This window comes from Aquarana catesbeiana, linkage group LG05 (assembly GCF_042186555.1).
Source record: "Aquarana catesbeiana isolate 2022-GZ linkage group LG05, ASM4218655v1, whole genome shotgun sequence".
In the NCBI taxonomy this organism is placed as follows: Eukaryota; Metazoa; Chordata; class Amphibia; order Anura; family Ranidae; genus Aquarana; species Aquarana catesbeiana.
In genome coordinates, this window is record NC_133328.1 from 15,933,278 (window position 1) to 15,953,937 (window position 20,660).

At 43.1% G+C, this 20,660-nt stretch overlaps 1 protein-coding gene across 2 annotated transcripts in view; it reads right to left on the reverse strand.

Annotated features, from left to right (window-relative positions):
- The window catches only part of GJC2 (gap junction protein gamma 2), a 111,371-nt gene extending 91,792 nt beyond the window's left edge, over positions 1–19,579 (reverse strand). The window contains exon 1 of one of the 2 annotated variants that reach the window (XM_073629470.1): positions 19,281–19,579. The gene's annotated coding sequence lies outside the window, so the exon portion shown is untranslated. Of the gene's footprint in view, positions 1–14,744; positions 14,830–19,280 lie in introns of those variants that run through there. The other variant, XM_073629471.1, reaches the window with a different exon arrangement.
- Positions 19,580–20,660: the final 1,081 nt, after the last annotated feature.

Below are 20,660 nucleotides of genomic sequence, written 5' to 3' on the forward strand. Positions count from 1 at the left end.
GGGATGTGTATTCAAAGGGAAAATTTGAGAGGAAGAGGATTTGTGCTAGGAGGGGGGATGTCATGTACTTAGAGAGGAAATTTGAGGGTGGGGGAATTTGTGCTAGTAGGGGGATTGGGGGGAGAATGCGTGCTGAGGGGGGGGTGGAGAGGATGTATACTCAGAGGGGAAATTTGAGGGTGGGGGAATTTGTGCTAGTAGGGGGGATTGGGGCAGAATTTGTGTTGGGGGGGTGATTATGAGTGGGCGGGGGGGGGTGTACTCAGAGGGGAAATTTGAGGGGTAGAGGATTTGTGCTAGGAGGTATAATTGGGGGAAAGTTTGTGCTGGGAGTTTTGGAGGGGGGGATGTATACTCAGAGGAGGAAATTTGAGGGGTAGAATATCTGTGCCAGGAGGGGAGATTGGGGGGTGAGAATTGGTGCTGGGGGGGGGTGTACTCAGAGGGGAGGCTTGACGGGAAAGAGTATTTGAGTTAGGAGGGGGGGATTGGGGGGAGAACTTGTGTTGGGGGGGGATTAGGAGTGGGGGGTTGGGGGGGGTGTACTCAAAGGGGAAATTTGAGGGGTAGAGGATTTGTGCTAGGAGGGAGGTTTGGGGGGGACGTGTACTTAGAGGGGAAATTTGAGGGTGGGGGAATTTGTGCTAGAAGGAGGGATTGGGGGGAGAATGCGTGCTGCGGGGGATGTGTACTTAGAGGGAAATTTGAGAGGTAGAGGACTTGTGCTAGGAGGGAGGATTGGGGGGGTGAGAACTGGAGCTGGAGGGGGGGAGATTTGGAGTGGGGGGTGGAGGATGTGTACTAGGAGGGGGAATTATGGGGAGAATTTGTCCGGGGGGGGGCTTGGAGTGGGCTTCTGTGTACTCAGAGGGGAAATTTGAGGGGTAGAGGATTTGTGCTGGGTGGGGTGATCTTTTTTTGGGAGGTAGGGGGGGGATTTGGGGGATGAAGGGCAAATATTTATTCCGGGAGCGGGGATTTCAGCGGGGGGGGGGATTTTTATCGTGACCAATAAGAATTGCTCTGATCCGTCCCTGAAGCCCTGATTGGTCCCGTCCCGCCTGGCTGGTCACCCATGGAGGTGAGTTCAGTGGGGGCCGGAGAAGGTGGGGGTGGGGCCCTCTTGTGTTACATGGATGGCGTTGCACTAATCCCACTCACATTTATATTCAACAATCTTCATAAAGACTAAAAAACTTCCCTTTAAAGGACATGGAGAGTCGGGGGATGGTAAAGTATAAATTCCAAAGAATCATAAGAGGAAGAAAAACACATAAACAAACAAACAAAAAAAAATAAATAGAAGAACGGAACAAAGAACTCGATGGAACAAATTATCAGATTATGAAAACTCCTTTTGTGAGCTTGAGAAAATATTTGGTATCACAGCCGAAAATCTCCCGGGGGGGGGGGGTTAAAGGTTAATGAGCACCGCTACAGCCTCTGTGACCGATAGGACGGCTCTAGAGGGGGGGGGGGGGTCCAGTGGGAAAAGTTTTTACTTTCCATAAAGGGAGAGAAGAGCGTTGTGCGGGAAGAAGAAGAGGAGGATTCTGGGAAGCGATGTAAAGATAAGATGAAGGCCGCGGCGATATGGGGGGCGGAGGGAAGAAGACGAATATTTATAAATTGTTACATAACAACATTTCATGAACAAGGAAAGCGTTTTTTTCCGTGAATGGATTTTTATTATTCCCACATGTGAGTGTTGAAGTTTAAACATCCAGCCTTAAAGGGGCACTCCGCTCCTGGGACAATCGTTACCTGAATGCATTCAAGGCCGGTTCACACCACAATTTCTGCCTTCCGGGTGCATTTCTGCATGCACATTTTTTTACGCATTTTATGTGTTTTGGATGCATTCCAATTTTACTCTTTTTTTTTCTCCTGTGCGTTCTGATGTGTTTTTTATGCATTTTGCCACATTCCAGATGCATTCCATACAGGAAAACATGCAACGTGTTCTACTTTTGTTGACTGCACTGGTGTGAACTGGGGCCATCGGTATCCATGTCAAACACTGTCAATGCGTTTTTTGATGCAGAATAAAAAGACACTGAACTGTGTACAGCTGTGTATATGCAGGACAGTCAACTTCCTCCACCCCAAACTCGCTCATCCATGTCTTTATGGACTTTGCTTTGTGCACTGGTCCAAATCATTTGGTGGAGGGAGGATTATGGTGTTGGGTTGTTTTCAGGGGTTGGGTTTGGCCCCTTAGTTCCAGTGAAGGGAACTCTTATGGCGTCAGCATACCAAGACATTTTGGACAATTTCATGCTCCCAACTTTGTGGGAACAGTTTGGGGACGGCCCCTTCCTGTTCCAACATGACTGCGCACCAGTGCACAAAGCAAGGTCCACAAAGACGTGGAGGAGAGAGTTTGGGGTGGAGGAACTTGACTGACCTGCACAGAGTCCTGACCTCAACCCGATAGAACACCTTTGGGATGAATTAGAGCGGAGACTGTGAGCCAGGCCTTCTCATCCAACATCAGTGCCTCACAAATGCTCTTCTGGAAGAATGGTCAAATATTCCCATAGACACACTCCTAAATCTTGTGGACGGCCTTCCCAGAAGAGTTGAAGCTGTTATAGCTGTAAAGGGTGGGCCAACTCAATATTGAACCCTACGGACTAAGACTGGGATGCCATTAAAGTTCATGTGTGTGTAAAGGCAGTCGTCCCAATACTTTTGCCAATATAGTGTGGGTATATATATATATATATATATATATATATATATTTTTTTTTTTTTTATGCAGCACAGTATATATTATTAATAATTTGAATTATAAATAAAAAATAAGGATACAAAGGCTAGATCAGAGCTTGAACTAGATTAGTATTAGGGTCAAAAGTCATGATCGGTGTGTTTTTAATGAGTTAAACAAAAATGTTTGCCTTCAGTTCAACTTAAAGATTTGTTTTCCCTTGAGGCATGAAGGGGTTGATAAAATAGATAAACTGTTTTACAATACAGGTCTCTATATATGGCTCCTAAAAGAAGAAGCGTGGACAGGATACAGACAGGTGTTCATTTGGGTCTCTATTTAAATGTATTATTTACTTTCTTTTCGTATTTTTTATTTTATATTATTTATTTCATTTTCTTTTAGTATTTTTTGTTTTATTATTTATTTTATTTACTTTTAGTCTTTTGTAATTATTGATTTTATTTTATTGACTTTTATTGTTTTCTTATTTTATTTTCAGATTTTTTATTTTATTATTTATTTTATTTGTAGTATTTTTTTTTTTTCATTTTATTTATTTTATTTTAGTATTATTTTATTTTAATATTTATTTTATTTGTAGCATTTTTTCATTTATTTTATTATATTATTTATTTTATTTTATTTTAGTATTTTTTCATTTTATTATTTATTTTATTTGTAGTATTTTTTTCATTTTATTTATTTTATTTTAGTTTAGTATTTTTTTATTCTATTATTTATTTTATTTGTAGTATTTTTTTATTATTTATTTTATTTTAGTATTTCATTATTTATTTTATTTGTAGTTTTTTTTTTCATTTTATTTTAGTTTAGTATTTTTTTATTTTATTATTTATTTTATTTTAGTATTATTTTAGTATTTATTTTATTTGTAGAATTTTTTTTCATTTTTTTATTTTATTTTAGTTTACTATTTTTTTATTTATTATTTATTTTATTTTAGTATTATTTTATTATTTATTTTGTTTGTAGTTTTTTTTATTATTATTTTATTTTATTATTTATTTTATTTGTAGTGTTTTTCATTTGTATTATTTTTTTATTTTATTTTAGTAATTTTTTTTTATTGTATTATTTATTTTATTTACTTTTAACATTTTTTTTTTTAATTTTATTTTATGTATTTTATTAGATGTATTTTTTTTTTTTTCAAATATCTACTGGGGTGTAATAGATGTATGGAAACATTTTTCTCCATAGTGATCAAACAGATTGTCCATGACTCCTCGTTGTGTTCCATCCACAGCTGGACCGGTCATGACCGGCACGAAGTCAGTGCCCGCTGACCGCTCTTGCGACCGTTAGCGAGCGGAAACCTGGCCCAGTAACGACTGCCAGATGTTGGTAAGTGGAGCTCATGGCTGTGCTGGCAGGAGGGGTGCAGATTTGTGGCCTTGGCGCTGTTATTAGAGGAGGAAGGGAGAGGACCGCCGCCGCCGCCGTGTAATTGCTCGCCCACTATATGATTCATTAGGAATATATAGGAATTCTGTCTGTAGGCTCCAAGTCACCGCCTCTGAGTCACGTCCGACCGCCGGCACTGCCAAACCTCCCGCTGCTGGCGGACAATCATCCAAAAAATGACGGCCAATTTAAGTAACTTTATAAGCTGACTGTCAGCCAATGACGGCTTTACTTTTTTTGCGGAACTTCACTCTCTCAATCAACATGAACAATATTTAATCCTTATGCTGCTAACATTAGTAAATAAATAGGAAGAGAGATTATATTTATTTGTTTTAAACTTTTTTTTTGTTACTTCCTGGTTTCTAGCCTAGGCCACAATGACGTCATACATCCCAGGAGTCTTCATGGGAGGAGGGGCTTTCTCAGCTAAGCACACCCTTCCTGCCTGCAGGCCTGAGCTAAGGGCAGGTGGACTCCAGGAAGTAAATGCTAAATGATAGACATGTGCAATTCATTTAGTTACAAATTTGTTTTTTCATGAATTTCGTCAAAAACCCTCTGTATCTATCGGGTGAGGTGGGTTTAGTTACCCCGCTAGAGGAAAAACTCTCTTTCCCTTTTCCCCTTCCGTTTTTTCCCCTCCCTTCTCCCCTCCTCTTTCCCCCCCCCCTTCCCACTTTTCTTTGCCCCCCCCCCCCCTTTTTCTTTCCTCCCTTCCCCTCCTTTTTCCCTCTCTTTGAGTGGCTTTGGGGCTTTTTATACATTTTGTATATGCATGTCACTTATATGTGTATATATTACCATCCACTAATTTATTTGTATACTTATTGTTAGATTTACGTCGTCTTCATTCTGTTGCGGACTGCCTGGTCTGCGGTTGGGGTTCTCCTCTCTTTTGCCGCCCCCTTCCCCCCCCCTTTTGGCCGTTGCTGGGTTGGCCGTGCCCACCCCCATCCTCTCTGGGCGCTGTGAGGCTATCACAGCCATATCCTCTTGTTTTTCTTCCCCTTTTTTTTATACAAAATTTCTTGATGTGACATACCAAGACACCCGCTTCTACATGGTCAGTAGACAATGTATTTAACCGCTTCAGCCCCGGACCATTTGGCTGGCCAAAGACCGGAGCACTTTTTGCGATACGGCACTGCGTCGCTTTAACTGACAATTGCGCGGTCATGTGACGCTGTACCCAAACGAAATTGACGTCCTTTTTTCCCCCCACAAATAGAGCTTTCTTTGATCACCTCCATGGTTTTTATTTTTTGCGCGATAAACAAAAGAAGAGTGACAATTTTGAAAAAAAAAAAACGCATTATTTTTTTACTTTTTGCTATAATAAATATCCCCAAAAAATATATAAAACATGTTTTTCCCCTCAGTTTATTTATATGTATTCTTCTACATATTTTTGGTAAAAAAAAATGCAATAAGCGTTTATTGATTGGTTTGCGCAAAAGTTATAGCGTTTACAAAATAGGGGATAGTTTTATGGCATTTTTATTGATATATATATATATTTTTTTACTAGTAATGGCGGCAATCAGCGATTTTTATCGTGACTGCGACATTATGGCGGACACATCGGACAATTTTGCCACATTTTTGGGACCATTCACATTTATACAGTGATCAGTGCGATTAAAATTGACATTGATTACTGTGTAAATGTGACTGGCAGTGAAGGGGTTAACCAATAGGTGGCGCTGTAGGGTTTAAATGTGTCCTAGGGAGTGATTCTAACTGTGGGGGCGTGGCTATGTGTGACACGTCACTGATCGCCGCTCCCGATTAACAGGGAGCCGTGATCAGTGTCCTGTCACTAGGCAGAACGGGGAGATGCTTGTTTACATTAGTTCTTCCTCTCTGTGAGACGATCGTGGGTATCCCCGCGGACATCGAGCCTGCGGGACCTGCGATCCGACTCACGGAGCCGGCGGCGGGCGCGTGCGCGCCCGCTATGCAAACCCCACGAGATCATGTAGTAAAACTGCGGTGGCTGGTCCGCAAGCAGTTAATATATATACTATATAATTATATGTATGCATATATTCTTTACATATTGTTTCTCTTTATGAATTGTAGATATCATAAATATTCATACCACTTGGTCCTGATGAAGACGCATGACCTTGAAACGCGTTGAGTATCACTTTGTCCATTTGTACATGAGTGATGTAAATTTGTGGGGGTGTTTTTTTTATATCATTATGAACAACATGTTATATCAATTGTAATTTTGTAAATTGTTGATACAGCAAAAGTTGTGTTTATATTTTTAGATTTTGCATTATTACATTTATAACTTTTTATCTATTTTTTGCATACGCCTTTCTCTGGAGTCATTGCCCTTTAAAGTCCCGCTGGAGGGTTGTTTTCTGAGTCTTATATTAGGAATGTGGGCAATGCCTCCTATACCCCACTAGAATTGAACTTATTTATCTATAAACAAACTGTTAGTGGTTAATAAAATTCATCCAATCAGACTGATCTCGGTTTGATCTTGAAAGCTTTTAAAGGCAGAGGAGAAATCTGGTTGTCTAATAGATCCCAGTAAAGAGAACCTGTCACTGCCTATTGCTTTCACAAGGGGTGTTTACATTACTTGTGATAACAATAAAAGTGAACAAAAAAAAAAAAGTACAAACTACACAAATAAAAAAAATAATAAATAAATAAAAAAAAATAATAAATAAATAAAAAATGTAACCACTTTAGCTCTGGAAGATTTACCCCTCTTCATGACCACCGATTTGGGGGGGGGGGGGGTTGTTAACTTAAATTAACACCCGCAGCGGTTTGCAGATGTCAGTGTGAACCGCCTGCGAATCATAGGCGATGCGGAAATACAGTAGACACGTGCACTGACAAAAAATTAATTTGTTTTTGTTTCATTATTTTTTTTTTTTTTTTTGCTTTTTTCGGAAATTCGAAAATTCGGAAAATTAGAATTTTCGGATTTCCGAATTCCGAATTTTCGAATTTCCGAAAAAAGCAAAAAAAAAAAAAAAAAAAAAACGAATGAAACAAAAACAAATTTTTTGTCAGTGCACATGTCTACTGTATTCTCGCATCGCCTATGATTCGCAGGCAGTTCACACTGACATTTGCGAACCGATGTGGGTGTCAATTTAGGTTAACGACAGCCCCCCCCAAAATCGGTTCGCAAATTGTGATCTGTGAAATCAGACAGGAATCGGATCTCACCCCTGCGATCCGATTCCAGTGCGGACCGAAAAAAATGCCCCGCACCATTTTGGTGCGAACGCGATGCGATTTCAGCCATACAAACTGCAAAAAAAAGTGATGCGTTGCTCAGGTGTGAACAACAGGGCCTAATTGGCCCAAGCGTGTATATCTACAGTATATACAGTATGTGAGATAAGGAACTTAAATTATTTTTATTTTTTTTAATTTTTCATTTAACCACTTCCCACCCGGTCTATAGCAGAATGACGGCCACCGGTGGTTTCGTTATCTTGACGTCTTTCAGGATAACAAGCTGGCGCGCGCACGTGGGGGCATAGCGTAGCGATCAGTGGTGTGGGGTGTCAGTCCGACACACTGCACGCTTTACCACGTGATCAGCCGTGTCCAATCACAGCTGATCACGGTGTAAACAGGTAAAGCCGTGTATCGGCTTTTCCTATATTGCGTCTGACAGCCGCGAGTAGAGGAGAGACGATCGGCTGCTCTTCTGACAGGGGGGGTCTGCGCTAATTGATTATCGGTGCAGCCTCCCCCGAGGATGCCCACCCAGGACCACCAGGGATGGCCACAATGGATGACCACCAGGTATGCCACCCATGACCACCAGGGATGCCACTTAGTGCCCATATATTATGCCAATCAGTGCCATCTATCAGTGTCCATCAGTGCCACCCATCAGTGCCCATCAGTGCCCATCAGTGCCACCCATAAGTATCCATCAGTGCAGCCTTTCAGTGCCCATTAGTGCCACCTATCAGTGCCCATCAGTGCCGCCTATCAGTGTCTAGTGCCACTCATAAGTACCCATCAGTGCAGCCTTTCAGTGCCCAGTGTCGCCTATCAGTGCCCATCAGTGCCACCTATAAGTGCCCATCAGTGCCACCTATCAATGCCATCAGTGCTGCATATCAGTGCCACCTATCAGTGCCCATCCGTGCCCCCTATCAGTGCCCATCAGTGCTGCATATTAGTGCTCATCAGTGCTACATATTAGTGCCCATCAGTGCCACCTCATCAGTGCCCATCAGTGCCACCTATCAGTGTCTAGTGCCACCCATAAGTACCCATCAGTGCAGCCTTTCAGTGTTCAGTGTCGCCTATCAGTGCCCGTCAGTGCCACCTATCAGTGCCCATCAGTGCCACCTATCAGTGTCCATCAGTGCCGCCTATCAGTGCCCCATCAGTGCTGCATTTTAGTGCCCATCAGTGCCCCCTTATCAGTGCCCATCAGTGAAGGAGAAAACTTACTTATTTACAAAAATTTATAAAAGAAATAAAAACGTTTCTTTTCAAAATTTTCCTTTTTTTTTTTTTTTGTTTAGCAAAAAATAAAAACCGCAGTGGTGATTAAGTGCCACCAAAAAAAAGGAATAAAATGATAAAAATTTATTTTGGGTACAGTGTAGCATGACCGCCCAATTGTCATTTAAAAAAGCGACAGCGCTGAAAGCTTAAAACTGGCCTGGGCAGGAAGGGGGGGGGGAAAGTGCCCGGTATTGAAGCGGTTAAAGTGGTTCTAAAGGCTGAAGGTTTTTTTACCTTTATGCATTCTATGTTCAGCAGCCCCCTCCCCCACCCCAAAACTTACCTGAGCCCCATCTCAATCCAGCGATGTGCACAAGAGCCTCAGCTCTCCGGGAACTCTCACATCTCATTGGCTGGGGCAGCAGCGGGAGCCATTGAGCCAATGAGGGGAGAGGGGGAGGCGGGGCTGAGCTGCAGCTTTGTGTGTGTGAAGGGACACGCGGAGCCGCGGCTCGGGAGCGAGCCTGCTTGGGTGCCCCCAGAGCAAGCTGCTTGTTCTGGGGGCACTTGGCAGATGGAAGGGGCCAAGAATGCCAGCGGGGGAAAACCTGTGAAGAGGAGGATAGAGGCTGCTCTGTGCAAAACCATTACACAGAGCAGGCAGGTAGAAAATGTTAGTTATTAGAAAAATCCAACCTTTTCTGCCACATGTTTTCTAGTTGGCTTTTGTACTTCTTTGAAATACTTATCAATAAAAAGTAAAGGAAACAACAATACTTTAATATCACTTTAAAGCAATAAATTATATTAAAATTATACAAGCAATTGCATTCCCTAATACACAAAAATGCCCACTGATCCAAAAATCGATTTCTTGTGTGACACCTTGATAATGAGACACCTTTTTATAGGCCATCAGCTGATATTCATTTGCACTGACAAGGGGCAAAAGTTTCATGTGGTGAAAGTTTCATGTCAATGGCTCCTTTAGAAATAGATTTACCTAGAAAAATGGTGACGTGTTTAATACTTATTTTACCCGCTGTGTATAATATGATTGTCCGTTAATACATCATTATTACATAATAATGCAAAAATAGGAATCTCAATTTAACACTAAGCTCCACAGAAGCAATCAGATTCCAATCTCTCCACCATGGCCAAGGCCAAAGAGCTGTCCAAGGACATCAGGGAGAAGATTGTAGATCTACACAAGGCTGGAATGGGCTACAAGACCATCGCCAAGCAGCTTGGTGGGAGGGTGACAACAGTTGGTGCGATTATTCGCAAATGGAAGAAACACAAAATAACCGTCATTCTCCCTCAGTCTGGGGCTCCATGGAAGATCTCACCTTGTGGAGTTTCAATGATCATGAGAACGGTGAGGAATCAGCCCAGAACTACACAGGAGAATCTGGTCAATGATCTCAAGGTAGCTGGGACCATAGTCACCAAGAAGACAATTGGTAACACACTACGCCGTGAACAGAGGCGTATCTAGTGAAAATGGCGCCTATGGCAAGAACTGAAACTGCGCCCCTGTCCAGCACCCAAAAATGCGGTAACATCAGCACCCATAAATACAGTAACATCAGCACCCATAAATGTGGCCTTACCAACACCCATAAATGCGGCCTAACCAGCACCCAAAAATGCAGTAATATCAGCACCCATAAATGCGGCCTTACCAGCACCCAAAAATGCGGTAACATCAGCACCCATATATACAGTAACATCAGCACCCATAAATGCAGCCTTACCAGCACCCATAAATGCAGCCTTACCAGCACCCAAAAATGCAGTAACATCAGCACCCATAAATGCGGCCTCACCAGCACCCAAAATTCGGTAACATCAGCACCCATAAATACAGTAACATCAGCACCCATAAATACAGTAACATCAGCACCCATAAATGCAGTAACATCAGCACCCATAAATGCAGTAACATCAGCACCCATAAATGCGGCCTTACCAGCACCCATAAATGCAGTAACATCAGCACCCATAAATGCGGCCTTACCAGCACCCATAAATGCAGTAACATCAGCACCCATAAATGCGGCCTTACCAGCACCCATAAATGCAGTAACATCAGCACCCATAAATGCAGTAACATCAGCACCCATAAATGTGGTAACATCAGCACCCATAAATGCGGCCTTACCAACAACTAAAAAAAAGCAGTAACATGAGCACCCATAAATGTGGCCTAACCAGCACCCAAAAATGCGGTAACAAATGCTTTGAAGTTGGTGCTGGTTACTGATACACATGCACAAGATGATCAATATCATGGTGACAGGTGCTGTACAGTACTAGTACCTGCTGCTGCTGCCTGGGGGGGGTTCCAATTGGTTTTCTACTCTCTGATGTCTCTTTCTTCTCCTGGTCGCCAGCCTCCATGTTCCCCTATAGAGTCCGTTGCCGACCACGTCAGAGCACCGGGCGACCCGGCCCGTGAGACCCACCAGAAGAGAAGCCGAAGTAGCTGCGCAGAGGAGGGTAGGCGGAGCATTAGGCTCCGCCTCCGCCAGTTACTTTATCTCTACGTAGATGACCCAGGGGCGGTCACTCTGGCCAGACCAACTCATCGGCCATCAGGGGGGGCGCCTGTCACTAGCTTCCTTCCTGGCCTCCTCACTTGCTAATTTGCTGTGCCGGCGCTGCGCTCCAGCAGGCCGGTCGTGGCGCCGGGGACAAGAATATAGCGGGAGGCGGCCGCGAGAGGACGGGTGGTGGGACTTTATTTTTTGTGCTTTTTTGCCGCCCCCCCCCCCATGGCGCCCATGGCACTTGCCATGGCTGCCATACCCTAGATACGCCTCTGGCCGTGAAGGACTGAAATCCTGCAGTGCCCGCAAGGTCCTCCTGCTCAGGAAAGCACATGTACAGGTCCATCTGAAGTTTGCTAATGAACATCTGAAAGATTCAGAGGAGAACTGGGTGAAAGTGTTGTGGTCAGATGAGACCAAAATCGAGGTCTTTGGCATCAACACAACTCGCTGTGTTTGGAGGAGGAGGAAGTGCTGCCTATGACCCCAAGAACACCATCCCCCACCGTCATACATGGAGGTGGAAACATTATGCTTTGGGGTGTTTTTCTGCTAAGGGGACAAGACAACTTCACCGCATCAAAGGGAAGATGGATGGGGCCCATGTACCATCAAATCTTGGGTGAGAACCTCCTTCCTTCAGCCAGGGCATTGAAAATGGGTCATAGATGGGTATTCCAGCATGACAATGACCCAAAACTCAAGGCCAAGGCAACAAAAAAGTGGCTTAAGATGAAGCACTTTAGCCAGTCTCCAGACCTTAATCCCATAGAAAATATGTGGAGGGAGCTGAAGGTTTCGAGTTACCAAATGTCAGCCTCAAAACCTTAATGACTTGGAGAGGATCTGCAAAGAGAAGTGGGACAAAATCCCTCCTGAGATGTGTGCAAACCTGGTGAACAACCACAAGAATCGTCTGACCTCTGTGATTGCCAACAAGGGTTTCTACACCGAGTACTAAGTCATGTCTTACGAAGGGGATCAAATACTTTTTTCACTCATTAACCGCTTGCCGACCATTGCACGAAGATATACGTCGGCACAATGGCACGGCTGCGCAAATGGGCGTACAGGTACGTAAGACGCGGCATTGTGGGCGCGCGCTGCGATCGTGTCACGGAGTGGCAGAATGGGGAGATGCCTATGTAAGCAACGCATTTCCCCATTTGGTCTTGTGATTTGACAGAGATCACCGTTCCCTGTCATCGGGAGCAGTGATCGCTGTCATGTCAGTGGTAGCCCCCCCCATAGTATGAATCACTCCCTAGGACACACTTAACCCCTTCATCGCCCCCTAGTGTTTAACTCCTTCCCTGCCAGTGTCATTTATACAGTAATCAGTGCATTTTTATAGCACTGATCGCTGTATTAATGACAATTGTCCCAAAATAGTGTCAAAAGTGTCCGATGTGTCCGCCATAATGTCGCACTCACGATAAAAATTGCAGAACACCGCCATTACTAATTAAAAAAAAATAATAATAAAAATACCATAAAGCTATCCCCTATTTTGTAGACGCTATAACTTTTGTGCAAACCAATCAATGTACGCTTATTGGGTTTTTTCTTTTTACCAAAAATATGTAGAAGAATACATATCGGCCTAAACTGAGGAAAAAATTGTTTTTTTTATATATATATATATATATATATTTTTTGGGGATATTTATTATAGCAAAAAGTAAAAATTAATGCATTTTTTTTCAAAATTGTCGCTCTTTTTTTGTTTATAGTGCAAAAAGTAAAAACCGCAGAGGTGATCAAATACCACCAAAAGAAAGTTCTATTTGTGGAGAAAAAAAGGACATCAATTTTGTTTGGGTGAAACGTCGCACAACCGCGCAATTGTCAGTTAAAGTGACGCAGTGCCGAATCGCAAAAAAGTCCTCTGGTCAGTAAGGGGGTAAAATCTTCTCGGGCTGAAGTGGTTAAAATGCAAATCAATTTATAATGTTTTTGAAATGCGTTTTTTTTTTCTAGTTTTTGTTGTTATTATTCTGTCTCTCACTGTTAAAATAAACCAACCATTAAAATGATAGATTGATCATTAGTGGGGCAAAGGTACAAAATCAGCAGGGGATCAAATACTTTTTTTCCCCTCACTGTATGACATGGGGGTGGGGGAATACAATTACAAAGCCACTCCAAAATTTTTTTTTTTTTCTTTGAAGAAGGGATTTAAGAGGGATAAGGGATGGAGGGCAGAAAAGAAAAAAAAATATAAAAAAAGCGAGAGAGAGAAAAAAAAATGAAAAAAGAAGAAGAAAAAGATGAAGAAAAACTGAAAGGAAGAGAAAAAGAAGAAAACAAAAAAAAAGGAAAGAAACTGAAAGGACGAGAAAAGACAAAAGAAAAAAAAAAAAGAAAAATAGGAAAAAACTGAAATGGACGAGAAAAAAAAGAAAAAAAAGCGAGAGAGAGAGAAATAAAGAGAAAAAATAAGAAGAAAAAGATTAAAAAAACTGAAAGGATGAGAAAAAGAAGAAAGCAAAAAAAAGAGGAAAGAAACTGAAAGGACGAGAAAAAACAAAATAAAAAAAACAAGAAAAATAGGAAAAAACTGAAAGGATGAGAAAAAAGACAAAAGAAAAAAAAAAAAAACAAGAAAAATAGGGAAAAACTGAAAGGACGAGAAAAAAAAGAAAAAAAAAAGCGAGAGAGAGAAAAAAAGAGAAAAAATAAGAAGAAAAAGATGAAAAAAACTGAAAGGATGAGAAAAGACAAAAGAAAAAAAAAAAACCAAGAAAAATAGGAGAAAACTGAAAGGACGAGAAAAAAAAAGAAAAAAAAAAGCGAGAGAGAGAAAAAAAGAGAAAAAATAAGAAGAAAAATAGGAAAAAACTGAAATGGATGAGAAAAAAAAGAAACAAAAAAAAAAACGAGAGAGAGAAAAAAAGAGAAAAAATAAGAAGAAAAAGATGAAAAAAACTGAAAGGATGAGAAAAAGAAGAAAACAAAAATAAAAGAGGAAGGAAACTGAAAGGACGAGAAAAAAAAAAAAAGAAAAATAGGAAAAAACTGAAAGGACGAGAAAAATAAATAAATAAATAAATAAATAAACCTTTAATACATTGTTTTTATGTACCACTGTACAGTATTTGTTTCTGCTTCATCAACAAATTTGTAAGAAAAGTCTGATATCTTGCAGTCAAGGTAACGTGGGCCCATTGTATCCAGGTTTTGGATAGCGTGGCTGAGCGGTCTAAGGTGCTGGTTTTTAGGAACTTTAGATTGTAAGATTCTCAGAGACAGGGGCGGATGCGAGCGCACAGTATGTATCCTATAATGAATCTGGAACAAGCATGCAGCAAGTGAAAGCCTGAGAAAAGTCAGAATTCCCAGACTTGTCTGGGGTTTATAAAAGTACAGAAGACAAAACACCAGCATGACAGCCAGGCAACTGGCATTTCAGCCTCCACGGGACATCTCCCCAGCTCCACAGTGGAAAAAGACATCCAACTGCCCACAATGGTCACATGACCCCACCCATTCTAATTCTAGTAGGTTGCAATATTACTTAGGAATAAATCTGGCTCCCCTGCGGCTTATCACAATCTGCCCCCCTGAGGAGAGGGATTAGAAATGGTACTTACTGTACTATGTCAGACAGAAGTCCCCGGGATGTGTGAACCGTCAGCATCCTACAGAAAGGTATAAAAACGGGGGCCAGTCCTGGCCACCAGCCACCCAGCACACCCTCCCCTGTCATCCTGTTCATAGATGAGAAGCGGCAGGACGCCAGCAGGACACACGGATCGCATGGGCTGCCAGAAGACCTGGATGACCCCATTAACTTATATTGCATCAGCATCAGCGCTGATTGCGGGCGTAGAAGCATTCACACAGCAGTCTTTACCCCACGGGAGCTTACGCTTTAATGTCCTCACTGTAAACATACCAACACACACACACACACACCCCCTAAGGTCATGGGTTGGAAGGGGATTAAATTATCTGTATACAGGAGGGAACATGATATAATAACTCCATGCAGGTACCACCTTGACAGTCGCTGAACCCAGGACCTTGGTGCAACCGCAATTATGAAACACTTGGGATGTGTAGATTTCGTCTTTTATGCTTCTTTTTAAGGACTATTTTGCGTTTCAGAAATACATTTTTTTGGGGGGGGGGGGGGGGCATGGAGACCCAGTGCAGGACAAAGATATCAGCCTGTACTTTATATCTTATCCTTGTGCAGGATTAATAGGTAAAGGTGTCCAGACAGGGCCAGGCCAAGGGGTAAGTACGTAGACAGGTGCAGATGTCCCCTCCATCCTGTAGGTTGCACTGTGCCATTATACAGATGGAGTGGAGTCTGTTAAGGGATATGCCCCCTCATGGACTCCATTGGTGTCTCAGAGGAACCAGCTGCCTAATTGGATGCTGAAACCTTTGGTGGCCATCTTTGTGTGGGGCCTTATATATTAGGGTGACCAGCGTCATTTGGGCACAGGGCGAGTGGCCTTGGCCGCTTGAGCAGGAAAGGGGGCACAAAAAGGGCAGGACCTGACATTTCTATGCTGCTGAAGTGGTTCACAGCTCATGGGGGAGGGGTGCACCTTGGCTTTTTCACCTGGGTGCTAACAGACCTTGTCCCAGCACTGGGTCCAAAGAATCACTTTACCCATCCGCTGGAAAAGGCAATAGAAAGGTACATGCCCCAAGGCACACAGAAGATAAACCACCTGGGACACTCAAAGTACAGAGGAGCTCAGAGCCAGTCAGCGTAATGTTTTTGGTGATGTGCAGGCTCCATTTTTGAGCTTCTACGTTGGAGAATTCCTTTGAGCTAAATGGCTGACATGAGAATGGTCACAGCTCCCAGCCAGATTCATGATGGCGGCTAATATGTCTGTGCAATGGGCTTATTATGGAGTTGGCCTCCCTTTCTAGCTGTCACAGCCTCCACACTTCCAGGAAGACTTTCCACAAGATTTTGGAGGGTGTCTGTGGGAATTTGTGCCCATTTAGCCGAAGGAACATTTGTGTGGCCAGGTACCAATGTTGGATGAGAAGACCTTGGTCACAATCCAATTCATCCCAACAGTGTTCAGTAGGGATGGGTTCAGGGCTCTGTGCAGATCACTTGAGTTCCTCCACACCCAACTGGTGAAACCATGTCTTACTGGAGATGTTGGTTGAGAAGACCTGGCTTGTTCCAATTTATCTCAAATGTGTTCAGCAGGGTTGAGGTCAGGGCTCTGTGCAGGACACTGGAGTTTCTCCACACCAAATTCATCAAACTATGTCTTTATGGAGATGTTGATTGAGAAGTCCTGCCTCATTCCAATTCACCACAAAGATGTTCAGTACGGTTGAGGCCAGGGCTGTGTGCAGGACACTCAACCTTATCCACCAAACTCATCAAACCATGTCTTATAGAGATTTTTTTTGAGAAGACCTGGCGTGTTCCAATGCATCCCATTAGTGTTCCTTAGGGTGGAGATCAGGGATCTGTGCAGGACACTGAAGTTCCTCTGCACCAAACTGGTCAAACCATGTCTTTACGGTCAAGCCAGGTACTGATGTTGGATGAGAAGACCCGGCATTGGCATTCCAATTCATCCCAGAGGTGTTCAGTGGGGTTGAGGTCAGGGCTCTGTGCAGGACACTCAAGTTCCTCCACACCAAACAGGTATAACCATGTCTTTATGGAGCTGGCTTTGTACACAGGGGCACAGTCATGGTGGAACAGAGAAGGGCCTTCCTCAAACTGTAACCCAGATAAGCTTGTTGAGCTCTTTGTGGCAATGACAGCCTCCATTCCTCTGGAATGGCTTTCCAAAGAATTTTGGAGGGTGTCTAGGGAAGTTTGTGCTCATTTAGCCAAAGAAACATTTATGTGGTCTGGTATCAATATTGGATGAGAAGACTTTGGTCACAATCCAATTCATCCCAAATGTGATCAGTAAGGTTGAGGACAGAGCTCTGTACAGGACACTTGAATTCCTCCACACGAAACTGGTCAAACCCCATCTTTATGGAGCTGGCTTTGTACACAGGGGGACAGTCATGGTTGGAAAGAAAAGGGTTGGAACAGTGAATGGTGGGACCACTTGCCTATAACATCTTGTGACAGGACCGTTTCGGGCCCTAGTAATCACCACTAGCATTAGGTTTTCACCTATCCACCTGTCTTAAAGGTTTATCTGCCTCTCTCTTTTGAACACAAGTCATGTTTTCCTATCTGTAAGATGTCTCTACCCATACCATTCCCACAGGAGGTCCATGGGATCTGGAGTTCTAGGGGGTTTAAAATATTTTTTACCCCATTTGAGTGGTTAGTTATACTTCTCACATGCAAGATGTCTTCTTCTATAAAGCCGGCATAGATAGATCGAATCTCGTCCAATTTAGCAGGGACCAGCTGAGATCCGATCCATCTATGGGCAGGCTGGATGTACTGAAGTTGATCCATTAGTTGACCTCCGTACATACTAAATACACAACTATCCTCCAAAAAAAAAAAAGCAACATTGACAATTTCTGTTTTGGTAATATTTTGCTAAATTTATACAAATAGATTTACATATTTAAAGTTATATAAACAAAAATAGCTGCAAACACCAAATTTGTCCAAAACTACTCTACTCATCCTTTATCCCGTGTACACATGACCGGACTTTTCTAGCGAACTGGTCCGATGGAACGAATCCGTCGGACAATCCGACCGTGTGTGGGCTTCATCGGACCTTCAGCTGACTTTTTCTGTCGAAATTCAGACGGGCTTTAGATTTGGAACATGTTTCAAATCTGTCCAACGGATTCGAGTCCAGTCGAAAAATCCGATCGTCCGTATGCTAGTCCGACAGACGAAAGACGACACTAGGGCAGCTATTGGCTACTGGCTATGAACTTCCTTATTCGAGTCCGGTCGTACGTCATCACGTTCGAATCCGTCGGACTTTGGTGTGATCTCGTGTGTAGACAAGTCCGATTCGACGGAAGTCCGTCGGAAGTCCGTCGAAAGTCTCGTCCAAAAGTCAGGCGGGATTCAGTCCGTCGAAAGTCCGGTCGTGTGTACACGGCATTATAAGCACTTTGGGCTTGAAAGGTCTGCGGTGGCCCGAGGGGGGCGCTCATACACAATAATATGATCATTACCCAATCCGGCAACAGATTGCACAGGGCTTATGGAATTCTCCAGCCTAAATACAGTATACAACTATCCTCCAAAAAAAATAATAAATAATTACAACTCGATTAAAAAAAAGTGGATGGGTTTTTTCAAACTATTTTCACAGCTCAAAAGGCATACCTACCAACTTTTTTAGATGGGAATGAGGGACACCTATCAGCAAAAGTATGCAGGCTTAGGACATGCCCCCTTGCCACACCCCCTTAAAGGAGAATTGTACAAAAAAACAAGATTGGTTAAACCCACAAGTGCTTTTTTTTTACCACTACTATTCCTTTATATTGGCTTTTGGAATTTACAAATGCAGCAATTTAGAAATCAGATGAAAGGTTTAGCTCTGGAAAACACTTTTTCATAGATAAAAAGTGCATTTTATATACATCCACATAGATCAGACCAAAATGAGGGACAGAGGGACATTGCTCCACATCAGGGACAGTCCCTCCAAATCAGGGACAGTCCCTCCAAAACAGGGACAGTTGGGAGCTATGCAAAAGGCAAAATTGCCAATTTCTGTAATATTTTGCAAAATTTTTATAAATGAATAAAAAAAATGTTAACATGAAAAATGCAGACGTCAATCTCTCTGAAACGACTCTGCTCATCCCTAATAATCTCCTTGGGCTGGCAAGGTCTGCGGTGGCCTCAGGATGCTCATACACAATCATATGATCATTATACCCAATCCGGCAACCGTCTACAGATTGCACAAGGCTTATGGAAATCTCTGTGGGCTTCCAAACAACCGAATGCAAATAATTAAAAAAAACAAAAAAAAAAAAACAGATCGATGTTCTATATCAGACACACATCTTTTTTTTTTTTTTTATTCTATTAGTCGAACTAGATGGACTTCTTTTTTTTTTTTCAACCTGACTAACTATGTAACTATGTAAAATCTGCGATGACTTTTAGATTCGCCCTCGCAGCCCAACTCCAGTCCATAGGAAGAACACAGAATTTTCCATGCATAGAATAGCTGACATACCTTCGGCTCTGAGTTCCTGAGTTGTAAATTCTCGGAGTAAGTTTCTCTCTGGCCGGGAGGCAGCTGTAGAGATTAATAATGAGCCTGGCATCGGTTGTGCTGGCAGAGGACGGGCGGCGGCAGGTACTGCGGACAGCGAGGCAGAAGTCGGCGGCTGGTCTGGGAGTGAAGTCCGGGGCGGATGGGGCGGTGGGACGGAGCTGCAGATAAACATGGACAGAATACACTGAGCAGGATGACAGCTCGCTCCCGGGGCTGGATGGAAGACATCGCACGCAGAGCCCGGGGAGGATTGTTCTGCAGCTGCGTTCCTTTTGTAGCGTCACCAGACGAGGACGGCGAACGCTCCATAACTACAGGGCAAAATAGATAAAAGAATGACCTATATGATACAGTCCATCACTAGCAGTAAAAAAAAAAAACTAATTTTTTTTTGCTTTCGTTTCCATCAACATATTTTATTATCTGTTGATCCTGCCAGTAGATCCATTTTTTTCCCCACTTCCCGTAACAGGTGACAACACATGTATGTATGTCAAAGCAAAACCTTTTATTTTTTTTTTTTGGTTTTTATATTTCTTTTTTTTTTCTTTTTTTTAGTTTTGGATAAAGTGGGGACGGGTTACACTCAAGTTTTTATTGTTGTATAGGGTTGGGCGAATGGTTCGGGCTGAGCAAAAACTCATCGCCTGTTCGCCCGTTCGGTGAACATCCGGATTTACGGGGAGCTCGGTAGGATGTTCGCCCCACAATGCAATCATGACGGCGCCGACACCAAAAAAGAAAATATAAAAATGCTCTGCCCATGACGAAGGTTAACTGCCATCTGCCTGCTCCTCCATTTGACAGTTTTTACATAGGTAAGGGGTGGGGCCACCTGGTAATGTTACCTGGTGGCACCGCCCGCCCCCCCTTGCGACGTCACCGATCAGTTGGTGCTGGGTCGGTGCGTCACAAGGGGGTGGTGCCATTAGGTGACATCTCCAGATGGCTCTGCCCCTTACCTATATAAGAACTGTCAGATGGCGGTTAGCCTTTGTTACAGGCGGAACATTTTTTTTTTGTTAGAGGGGGCTTCCAGATTCCGATAAGCCCCCTGCCTGCAAACCCGCCCCCACAACCACAGCCCAGGTTTGTTGGGAAGAGGCCCTTTTCCCCATCAACATGGGGACAAGGTGCTTCGGGGTGGGGGGACAAAGCCCCCCCACCTCAAAGCACCCCCCCATGTTGAGGGCATGTGGCCTGGTATGATTCAGGAGGAGGGGGGTGCTTGCTTACCCCCCCCCTTTTCTGACCTGCTGGGCTGCATGCTTGAATAAGGGCCTGGTATGAATTAGGGAGGGAGGCCCCACGTCAATTTTTTTTTCACATTTTTGTATT